At 46.0% G+C, this 12,244-nt stretch overlaps 1 protein-coding gene across 1 annotated transcript in view; it reads left to right on the top strand.

Moving 5' to 3' along the window:
* Positions 1-12,244, top strand: part of LOC119971595 (low choriolytic enzyme-like) — a 312,743-nt gene that overhangs the window by 133,236 nt on the left and 167,263 nt on the right. The window lies entirely within an intron of this gene.

Below are 12,244 nucleotides of genomic sequence, written 5' to 3'. Positions count from 1 at the left end.
GGAAATCTTTAGGGGGCAACAGAAAGCTACTAAAAAAGCTATAAAGAAGAGTAAGATAGAGTATGAGAGTAAACTTGCTCAGAATATAAAAACAGACAGTAAAAGTTTTTACAAATATATAAGACAAAAAAGAGTGGCTAAGGTAAATATTGGTCCTTTGGAGGATGAGAAGGGAGTTTTAATAATGGGAAATGAGGAAATGGCTGAGGAACTGAACAGGTTTTTTGGGTCGGTCTTCACAGTGGAAGACACAAATAACATGCCAGCGACTGATAGAAATGAGGCTATGACAGGTGAGGACCTTGAGAGGATTGTTATCACTAAGGAGGGAGTGATGGGCAAGCTAATGGGGCTAAAGGTAGACAAGTCTCCTGGCCCTGATGGAATGCATCCCAGAGTGCTAAAAGAGATGGCCAGGGAAATTGCAGATGCACTAGTGATAATTTACCGAAATTCACTAGACTCTGGGGTGGTCCCGGTGGATTGGAAATTAGCAAACGTGACGCCACTGTTTAAAAAAGGAGGTAGGCAGAAAGCAGGAAATTATAAGCCAGTGAGTTTAACTTCGGCAATAGGGAAGATGCTGGAATCTATCATCAAGGAAGAAATTGCAAGGCATCTGGATAGAAATTGTCCCATTGGGCAGACGCAGCATGGGTTCGTAAAAGGCAGGTCATGCCTAACTAATTTAGTGGAATTTTTTGAGGACATTACCAGTGCAGTAGATAACGGGGAGCCGATGGATGTGGTATATCTGGATTTCCAGAAAGCCTTTGACAAGGTGCCACACAAAAGGTTGCTGCATAAGATAAAGATGCATGGCATTAAGGGTAAAGTAGTAGCATGGATAGAGGAATGGTTAATTAATAGAAAGCAAAGAGTTAGGATAAATGGGTGTTTCTCTGGTTGGCAATCAGTAGCTAGTGGTGTCCCTCAGGGATCCGTGTTGGGCCCACAATTGTTCACAATTTACATTGATGATTTGGAGTTGGGGGACCAAGGGCAATGTGTCCAAGTTTGCAGATGACACTAAGATGAGTGGTAAAGCGAAAAGTGCAGAGGATACTGGAAGTCTGCAGAGGGATTTGGATAGGTTAAGTGAATGGGCTCGGGTCTGGCAGATGGAATACAGTGTTGACAAATGTGAGGTTATCCATTTTGGTAGGAATAACAGCAAACGGGATTATTATTTAAACGATAAAATATTAAAGCATGCCGCTGTTCAGAGAGACTTGGGTGTGCTAGTGCATGAGTCACAGAAGGTTGGTTTACAAGTGCAACAGGTGATTAAGAAGGCAAATGGAATTTTGTCCTTCATTGCTAGAGGGATGGAGTTTAAGACTAGGGAGGTTATGTTGCAATTGTATAAGGTGTTAGTGCGGCCACACCTGGAGTATTGTGTTCAGTTTTGGTCTCCTTACTTGAGAAAGGACGTACTGGCGCTGGAGGGTGTGCAGAGGAGATTCACTAGGTTAATCCCAGAGCTGAAGGGGTTGGATTATGAGGAGAGGTTGAGTAGACTGGGACTGTACTCGTTGGAATTTAGAAGGATGAGGGGCGATCTTATAGAAACATTTAAAATTATGAAGGGAATAGATAGGATAGATGCGGGCAGGTTGTTTCCACTGGCGGATGACAGCAGAACTAGGGGGCATAGCCTCAAAATAAGGGGAAGTAGATTTAGAACTGAGTTTAGGAGGAACTTCTTCACCCAAAGGGTTGTGAATCTATGGAATTCCTTGCCCAGTGAAGCAGTTGAGGCTCCTTCATTACATGTTTTTAAGGTAAAGATAGATAGTTTTTTGAAGAATAAAGGGATTAAGGGTTATGGTGTTCGGGTCGGAAAGTGGAGCTGAGTCCACAAAAGATCAGCCATGATCTAATTGAATGGCGGAGCAGGCTCGAGGGGCCAGATGGCCTACTCCTGCTCCTAGTTCTTATGTTCTTATGTTCTTATAATGGTACATGTGTTACTGTTCTTTGTACTGTCCATCCACAAAGATTATATCAAGGGAAATTAAAATGTATAGAGATAATTAATCTGCTGATACCCAGTGAATCAGTGCCTTTTTTCAACAGGGAACAGGAATGTCAAATACAAAGCTGCCTGAATATATTTGGAAGTTGAATAGATGAGCGAAAAAATCATAGTAAAGCCGACAAATGCAATGAAATGTCCCTAAGAAAGGGAAATAAACAGTCGGAATTTAAATTAAATTATGTCAGCTGCAAGGCACAACATGATGGAGTGAACATAGAACATACAGTGCAGAAGGAGACCATTTGGCCCATCGAGTCTGCACCGATCCACTAAAGCCCTCACTTCCACCCTATCCCCATAACCCAATAAACCCTCCTAACTTTTTTTTTGGTCACTAAGGGCAATTTATCATGGCCAATCCGCCTAACCTGCACATCTTTGGACTGTGGGAGGAAACCGGAGCACCCGGAGGAAACCCACGCAGACAGGGGGAGAACGTGCAGACTGCACAGACAGTCACCCAGCGGGGAATCGAACCTGGGACCCTGGCGCTGTGAAGCCACAGTGCTACCCACTTGTGCTACCGTGCTGCCCCATGAATAGTGATTAAGAGTGATTAAGAATATTAGTGAAAAGTCACTGATCCCAATAACATGCTGTGTGGCAGCACTATCAGTTGAGAGCCAGAAGTATGCAGCACAAATCCTATGAGATGATAAAAGAAATAATGTTATGTCATAGAATTTACAGTGCAGAAGGATGCCATTCAGCCCACCGAGTCTGCCCCGGCTCTTGGAAAGAGCACCCTACCCAAGGTTAACACCTTCACCCTATCCCCATAACCCAGTAACCCCACCCAACACTAAGGGCAATTTTGAACACTATGGGCAATTTATCATGGCCAATCCACCTAACCTGCACATCTTTGGAAGGACACCGGAGCACCCGGAAGAAACCCACACACACACGGGGAGGATGTGCAGATTCCGCACAGACAGTGACCGAAGCCGGAATCGAACCTGGGACCTTGGAGCTGTGAAGCGATTGTGCTATCCACAATGCTACCGTGCTGCCCACATGTTAACATGTTACAATAGAGAATCTAGGACTTCCGGTGGTGACTATGGAGTGAGTGGTCGGAGGCAGAGAGGCTCCAGCTTGAAGGTGTTGACCTTGGCAATTTTTATCTGAGTTTTGGATCGTGGAGAGGAGAGTGTAGGGGAAGACGTTCTCCCCTGATGGGAATGTTTACGGGCTATCAGACCCGGCTAAAGACAGTTAAAGACCTGGCAAAGGGTTGGAGGTGACTCGTGACCAATTACGAATATGATGGAGGGGGAAGAGTCGTCATTGACGGGAAACCTGCAAATGGAGCAGTTGATGAACTTCATCAAAGAAGGGTTTTGGCAGCAAAGGAAGGAAATGCAGAACGACTGGTCAAAGGCGATTGGGGGGGGCAGTGACATCTCTTTGCTGGATGCTGTAATGCTGGAAAAGTGCCTTGAGATGCAGGGAGCGGTATTATGACCGTATTAAGTAATTGGAGATGGAGATGGCAATCCTGAGGGATTTGTGCAAGCCGGTGCGGTCTAAGGTGGAGGACCAGGGTCTGCCGGAGGTAGTGGAGGGATCGAGTGCTGCGAGCTACATCGCAAGGATGGTGACCAGTTTGATAGATGAGAAGGTGTTGGATAAGGCCCCAGAGGTGGAATGGGCCCAGAGGTCCCTGAGGCAGAAGCTGAGAGTGGGAGCTGCCACTGAATGATTATGCGATGCACAGGTTCCAGGACAAAGAAAAGATCCTGAGGTGGCCAGGGCACAGCGGGACTGTGAATGGGAGGGGAACTGACAGGATATATCATGACATTGGAGCAAAGCTGGCTGGTAGACAGGCTAGGTTCAGCAAGGCCCAGGCAGTGCTATCCCGGCGAAAGATGTGGGGTTGGCTTCTCCATTGGCTGACGCCAGAATCGGGAAACGCAATTGGGTGGAGAAGGAGGCAGATCCTCGTGGCCTGGAGTCGATTACACCGCCAAGCGCCTCGCCTAGGTTTTGCCATTAAAGGGTTCGTGGAAGAGTTTTACCGCAGATGGTGGCCGTTCATATTGTACTTTAAAGAGCTGGTTACTGTTAGTTGTTAGGAGGGGGGGCGGATAGGGTGGGTAGGGGGATTTAGTAACTAAGTTTTATTTTTGTAAGTGAAAATTGGAGGGATGAGGGAGGACTCTTACTGTTTAATTGTTATTCTGTTTTTTTGTAGGTTTTGTATTAAAAATGTTTAAACATTTTAATAAAAATATATATTAAAAAAAAAATGTAATCTGTGTGTCTTGAGGCGAGCAAACATGGAGCTGGCCGATGAGCACCGAGATGGAAAAATCAGCTGACGACATGACTGCAGCACAGGCCAGTGCAGGACAGAATAAGCCAGAAAAAATCCAGTGCTGGAGAAAATGTCCAGTGAGTCCAAATCCAATATCAGTGGCGTCACTTTGGCTAGAAGAGACTTTCTGAAAGCCAGTCTTACGAGCGATGGGGAATGGTGGTTAGAACTAGCTACATGTAACCAAAAGCAGTTATATCAGACCAGCAAATCAGGGTCCCTTTTCAAAAACAGTATTTAAACAAGAGAATACATAAGAGGGACATATTTTTAAGATTTTCTTGCTTCATCCTTTGTTGGCATGGTAATTTTGATAACTATTCTTCCACATTTTTTCTTCACAAAACCATCAATTACATCATCGTAGGTAAAATCTTGTAATGACGCACTTTCAATCACCAATGTATCAGAACTTGTCAAATGTTCCTGACTCATCATACTTCGTAAATAATTTTTCACTCTTTTTTCAATGCACAGAAAGAACATTCACTGGAAGCATTTGTGACAGGTATTGATAAAAATATTTTCAGAATGGTTTCCATATTTGGAAAACCTGCCTGCAAACCATCACATACAATTCTGTACAAATCAGCCAGTGATCTCAAAGCACAAAGCTCATTATTATCGATGAAATTAACAAATTGTTTCACTTCACCTGCAATAAGATTTGTGTTTATGTCCTTCTGTAGAATTCACTTAATTTCTTATTGCGGTGGCTTTTAGCATTCTCATTCAAATTTCTGTCGAAAAGCAAACAAACTAAATCAACATGTTGTTCAGAAACTCACTTCTACCCTGCAATTGCAACATTATTGTGTCACAGTATCAACGATGGTCTTCTCTTTTCCTGTTAAAGTGGCTTCATTTTCTCCAGTACAACTGAAAAATAACTTGCTGCATCTTGTACACTTCTCATTTTCAGAGGGACTTTATTTTTTTGTTCATGTTAGTGCCTCTGCTTCCACTAAGCTACAGTCATTTTGAGCTTCCATGACAAAACTTTTAACTGAGGGTAACAATTGTGCAGCATTTAATAAAGTTGTATCAGCACTTGTCAGCAATTTGCTGACAAGATTAATTGTTTGATGTAAACGGTTCCACAAAACAGCAAAATAGCTTTAGCTTTCACATGTGGGTTTTGCTTAATTTAATTTGGCTATGTTTAATAGGGTTTACTTACTTCATATCAACAAAGTTCAGTTTCATAGCCAAAACAACATCTGCATGAGCAGATCATCTAGTGTCACAAATTCATTTTGGCCATCAATGTTTTCCCTGTACCTGCTCCAAGAGTGACAGCAACATATTCCACCGATGTGTGGAAACCAAAACAAGTTTTGAATAAAGTGAAAAAAATGTACACCTTTCACACAGGATTCAGCTGCAGCATTGCAAATTAAATTCAAGGAGTGACTGGAAGATGGGATAAATAAGGCCTTGGGGCTTGCATTGTTCAGTCTTGATTGTGAGCCTGAATATTTTCGTGCTATATATGCAGCATTAACGAAGATCTACCCATGACAATTTCCGATGTCTAAATCTAAATTTGCAATGAGTTCCAAAGCTGTTGTTTCCAGACACTCGGAAGTTTGGGATTGTAGCTTGACAAAACAGAAATCGCGCTGCAACTTCACCATCGCTGGTCATATATATTAAAATTAATGTTATTGGTCCACATGACTCAAATTTGGTGCTGATTCAACTATTATGGGATAGTATTTAGCACCTTTTATTCTGGAATTGGTTTCTGAGATGCTGTGGTGAAGTTGGCATAGTTTCTGTGCGTTAAAATGTTGGCCTTCCATGGGGGAGGACGATCATCTGATATGAGCACGCGAGTAGTCGCATTTTCACGATCAATGTCTCTACTCTTATAATCCTTTATTTTATCCTGATGCACATTTCATATTTGTTTTTTCTTGGGATTCATGGCTTGCACTATGTCTCTGGAGGACCCTGATTGGTGCATTTGCAAAGAAAAGCAAAGACAAGTTGTAAAAATCCTCGTTTGATCGTAGTTCTCAGAGTGGACTGGTGTGGGGCCCAGCCTGCAGTGATGTTGAACGGACTCTTTCTTTGGCCATCCAGAGCATCCGGATGATGGCAGCCATTCATAGTGTTGTTCTGAATGAGGATCTCAGCTCTGCAGTGCAGGCTCTTAGAGCTCACTTCGAAGAATGAAGAAGTATCCTTAGGAGAACGGTGGAGACGCATTAGAGAGTTCTTGCACTCGAAAGAGCACTTTCCCTGGTAATGCCTGCCTATGTTTCATTGAGATCCTGCTGCGTGGTGTGTCATCTATCCATAGAATATAGAATATTACAGCGCAGTACAGGCCCTTCCGCCCTCGATGTTGCGCTGACCTGTAAAACCACTCTAAAGCCCATCTACACTATTCCCTTATCGTCCATATGCCTATCCAATGACCATTTGAATGCGTTTAGTGTTGGCGAGTCCACTACTTTTGCAGGCAGGGCATCCCACGCTCTTACTACTCTCTGAGTAAAGAATCTACCTCTGACATCTGTCCTATATTTATCTCCCCTCAATTCAAAGCTATATCCCCTCGTGCTGGACATCACCATCCGAGGTAAAAGGCTCGCAATGTCCACCCTATCTAATCCTCTGTTTAGGAGGTAGGGGCCAGGCAAGGTGTGTTTGTGAGCCCAATCCTTGGCCAGACGTGGGAGACGAGTTCCTGAATGAGCTTAAAAATTTGCTGCAATGCTTTTTTTTCAAAAATATTTTTATTCTCATTTTTCACATTTTCTCCCAAACTTACACCCACCAACAATAAACAATAATCAGCAACAAATATGTAAATCCCCAGAACAATAATAACGATCCCATTCTCCTACCAACCCCCAAACATTAGCCTACATGTTTACATAAACAAATGACAAAAAGGAATCAGGGATTACCCATAGTCACCCTTAAGACAGACAGCCCCCTCCCCCCCAACACTCCCACCCATCCCCCCCCAACTAATGTTCGATGTTATCCAGTTTTTGAAAGTGCAGAATGAATAATGCCCATGACTTGTAGAACCCCTCCGTCCTTCCCCTCAGTTCAAACTTAACCTTCTCAAGGGTCAAGAATTCCAACAGGTCCCCCCGCCAGGGCACAGGGTGGAGAGGCTGCACTCCATCCCAACAGGATCCGCCTTCGGGCGATCAATGAGGCGAAGGCTACGATATCTGCCTCTGCACCAACTCTGGCTGGTCCGACACCCCCGAATATGGCCTCCCAGGGACCCTGGTCCAGTTTCACATGCACCACCTTGGAAATTACCCTAAAAACCTCCTTGCAGTAGTCCTCTAGCTTTGGACAGGACCAAAACATATGAACGTGATTAGCAGCCCCCCGCCGCCGCAACACTCACACACATCTTCTACTCCTTCAAAGAATCGTCTCATCCTCGCCCTCATGAGGTGTGCTCTGTATACCACCTTCAGCTGTATCAGCCCCAACCTCGCACATGAGATGGAGGCATTTACTCTCCGGAGCACCTCACACCAGACCCCCTCCTCAATAACCTCGCCCAACTCTTCCTCCCACTTTGCTTTGATCCCTTCCTGTTGTACCTTATCCTTTTCCAAAATAGCTCCGTGCACCGCTGACACAACCCCCCTCTCCAATCCCCTTGTCGTCAGTACCTCCTCCAGCAATGTGGAGGCTGGTTCTTCCGGGAAGCTCTGTATCTCCTTATTGGAAAAATCTCAAACCTGCATGTATCTAAACATTTCTCCCTGTTCCAGCCCATACTTCACTTCCAGCTCCTTCAATCCTGCAAACACATCTTTTAGTGTCTTAATCTCCTTCTCTTCCCATTTCTGGAAATTTCCATCCCACCTCCTTGGTTCCCCCGAATCGGCATTTCCCTTGACCCTGTCCCCAACCCGAAGTGTTGGCGAAACTGCCTTCAGATTTTCAATTAAGCTATTATTACCGAACTCCCTGAGTATTTCCCCGGAGCTATCGGGAGCGGCGCTGTTGCTAGTGCTTTCAGTCCCGACCCCCTGCACAAACACTCCTCCATTCTGACCCACTGGGAATCAACCCCTCTGACCCAGCTCCGCACCTTCTCCACATCCACCGCCCAGTAGTAGTACATCAGGTTTGGAAGACCCAAACCCCCTGCCTGCCTTCCCTCCTGTAACAGCACCTTTCTCACTCTGGCTACCTTCCCTCCCCATATGAACGAGGTAATCCTTCCCTTAATCTCCCTGAAAAAAGCCTTCGGCAGGAAATTCGTTAGGCATTGAAAAATAAACAGAAATCGTGGCAACACATTCATTTTAACCACCTGTACCCGACCCACCAGTGATAGAGAGAGACCATCCCACCTTGCCAAATCGGCTGTCACTCTCCCCACCAAACTAGAGATGTTGTACCTGCAAAGTCTCCCCCACTCCCGGGCAACCTGCACTCCCAGATACCTAAAGTGAGTCCCTGCCATACGGAATGGCAGCCCCCCCAACCCTGCCCCCACCCCCGGCCGAGACACCACAAAATACTAACTCTTGTCTATGTTCGGCTTGTACCCCTAGAAAGACCCAAATACTCGCAGTAGCTCCAATATTCCCCCTATCGACACACTCGGTTCCGACACATATAACAGCAAGTCGTCGGCATATAAGGACACCCTATCCTCTATCCCCCCCGGACTATTCCTTTCCATGCTCCCGAACTTCTTAATGCAATGGCCAATGGCTCAATCGCAAGTGCAAAAAGCAGGGGGGACATAGGACATCCCTGCTTCATCCCACGGTGGAGAGAAAAGTACCTCGAGGTGATGTTGTTTGCTTTGGCTCCTTATATAGCAGCTTTACCCAGTTCACAAATCTTGGTCCAATCCCAAACCGCTCCAGAACTGCCATCAAGTACCCCCATTCTACCCGGTCAAACGCCTTCTCGGCGTCCAATGCCACAACCACCTATTTCTTTCCCTTCCGCCGGTGCCACGACGACGTTCAAAACCCTCCTAATGTTTGAAAAAAGTTGCCTCCTCCTGCTTCTATTTTCTATGTATGTATCTATGGACTAGGGAGGGAAGAATTGCCTTTCTTCCCAACACACCCAATTGTTGGGTATCTTGATGATTCTTCTTCTCTTTGGTGACGGTATCTTCCCAGCCGGGGCTGATGGAATTATCCCTTTTTTCTTCTTAGCAAAAGTGGGGACAGTGCATTGCCCTGGATCTATTGGAAGTGATGTTTGGCTAGAGTATAGGTTGTGGGGTGTGCTGGAGGTCCGAGGAATATCAATTCCAATGTGACGGGATGTGCTGGGCTCGGCCAGGTCCGACGCTGTGGCAAGTATCCTGTTGTCCCTGGGAGCTTTGCATGTCCCTTCTCAAATGCACTTATTAGAGACACCCTAAAATGTTGGGTTTTGCTTTTTCAGTGCAACCTATTGTCTACTTCATTGGCGGACGGCAGGTGTTGTCTTGAGCCTATGGGTTAGCTCCGGTAGTTCTAACTCGATCGCTCTTTTTCCTTCATGGGAGCCCCTGAAGGTTTGATCATAATGCAAACATGCAGTTGCCAGTCCTGTCTGCACAATTGCATGGAATGATGTTGGTTCTGCACTGGGTCTGAGATTGGGTTAAGTTAAACTGTGGTATATGTCTAATCTCCTTAGAACTGGGGTTTTCACATATTTTCTTCATTTTTTGGAAGGGTGAGTATGAAGAATCCATGCTTGATTCCTGCATGGGTGCAGATGGGTTTGGTATCTGGGGACAGGAGAGTGTGGTCGGCCGTTGGTACCTTTGGTGCTGTTTGAATTAAGGGGGATTTATGTTGGTGCACACCCAAACATGGCATGGAAAATTGATTCTGAATTCTCATGGTAGCTGCAGGCTGACCCGACGAGGGAGGGCGTGCACCATTTTGTACTATGTTTTCATGGCTTCATCCTGTTTCTCTCTTGGTCTCTAGTGGGACTGTGTAGGTATCTAGTTATGTCCAATGAATGTATCGAGCTAGTTGTGATGTTATTCTCCTGTCCCTCTCTGTACTCATGTGTGTTGAGCTGCTTTTTCTTTGCTTATTGCAATGTATTATTTTGTAATTTTGTTGCATCATTTTCTAAAATGTGAAAATGAAAAAAAAATGTTAGTCTTTCCTGAGCCACAATATTGATAACTTTTCAAATGGTCTTTGACAAGCTCATCAAATTCACTAAGATATTCAAGGCAGACTAAGAAATTACCTCTTTTGGTTGACAATTATGACTCATCAAGTTCTCTTAGATATAGTCCCCAAGAAGACAGCAGTTTGACTGTGGCAGCCAACATGTTTTAGCTCTTTCCTCCAGTGAGAACACTCCTTTTCAAACTGAGCTGATAATACTGAATCAATTCTGTTGTGTTTGGTGCTTTATACCTCACAAAGGAATCCACCAAACCAGAATATTTTATTGAGTCTCGTGTGGCAAGATAGCAATCTGAACATTATCATGGAGTCTACTAATTACTCCTCTGGAACTTTCACGTAGCACTGATCATTCACATGTATGGCTTATTACCCTCTCAATCTTAAAGTTCGAACTGCTGTTTAAACAGCCGCCAATTCTCACCTCCTTTACCGGACATCTGAAGCTGGTGGGGGAGCCCTTAGACCATCCATCTCAAGCTTCAGCATTTTCCTACGCATAGGGTGGCCTCAGGCTGCAGTTCATCAGACTGGTCTTCAAGCCGAATGCCTAATGTTAACACTTAAATCGCTACCTTTAAATCTTCAGCACTCGCCGATGACACAGAATCAATTCTGTTGTGTTTGGTCCTTTATACCTCATGAAAGAATCGACCAAACTCTTTGACTTATCCAAACCAGAATCTTTTATTGAGTCGCGTGTGGTAAGACAGAGCACGTTATCAGGAGTCTATTAATTACTCCTCTGGAAGTTGCACCTCGCACTAACCATTCATCTTATTACCCTCTCAATCTTCTTCTGAAGATGGCCGGATGTGTCTCTCCTCATATGGGAGTCACAGACCACCTGTCCTTGATCTAAAGACAGCGGCCGGGATTCTCCAATCCTGCGGCCAAGCTCTGACGGCGGCATGAAAAGTGGCGCGAGCCACTCTGGCGTCAACCGGCCCCACCTGGCAGCTATCCACCCTTTCAAGGGGGCTAGTATGGTCCTGAAGTGGTCTCTGCTCTCCAGCGCCCGAAAGCCAGCGCCCCACGGCCGGCGTGAGTTTGCGCATGCGCGCCATGGTCGGCACGAGTTCGCGCATGCGCGGCACAGCCGGTGCGGGTTCGCGCATGCATGTTGGTTCCTGTCTCCGCGCCAGCCCCCAGGCAATATGGCAGAGCCCTACAGCGGCCCGGCACAGGAACATAGGCCCTCACAGAACCAACCCGCACGCCGATCGGTAGGCCCCGATAGTGGGCCAGGCCACCTTGGAGGCCCCGCCCCGTGGTCGGATCCCCCCCACCAGGACGGCTCCCGCAGACAGAGCTCCGAGGTCCCGCCATGTGGAACCATACGTAACCTACGCCGGCGGGACTCGGCCGAACTCGGCCCGTCGAGGCCCAGAGAATCACCGGGGTGGGGGGGGAGGGCACTTTCAATGTCTCCCGACTGGCGCGGCGCCGATCCCGTGGGCTCCCGAAAATCGGTGCCGGAGAATCGATGAGCCGCCGTCGGGCGGCGTGGCGTGATTCTCGTGCTCCCCAGCAGGGTCGGGGTATCCCGGATGGTGTGTCTGTACCGCCACCTGCTGGTTGGATGTTGCATATCAACCATCTATGATCTAGCCTATCGGCATATCACCACAAATTCTTCTAGATAATTTAGATCTTTGAACAAATGCACACATAATTTTAATATGAGCTTTATAAGTTTCATGACAGCAAGATCTCTTCCAA

This window comes from Scyliorhinus canicula, chromosome 9 (assembly GCF_902713615.1).
Source record: "Scyliorhinus canicula chromosome 9, sScyCan1.1, whole genome shotgun sequence".
Classification (NCBI taxonomy): domain Eukaryota; kingdom Metazoa; phylum Chordata; class Chondrichthyes; order Carcharhiniformes; family Scyliorhinidae; genus Scyliorhinus; species Scyliorhinus canicula.
This window is presented reverse-complemented; position numbering and strand designations above follow the sequence as displayed.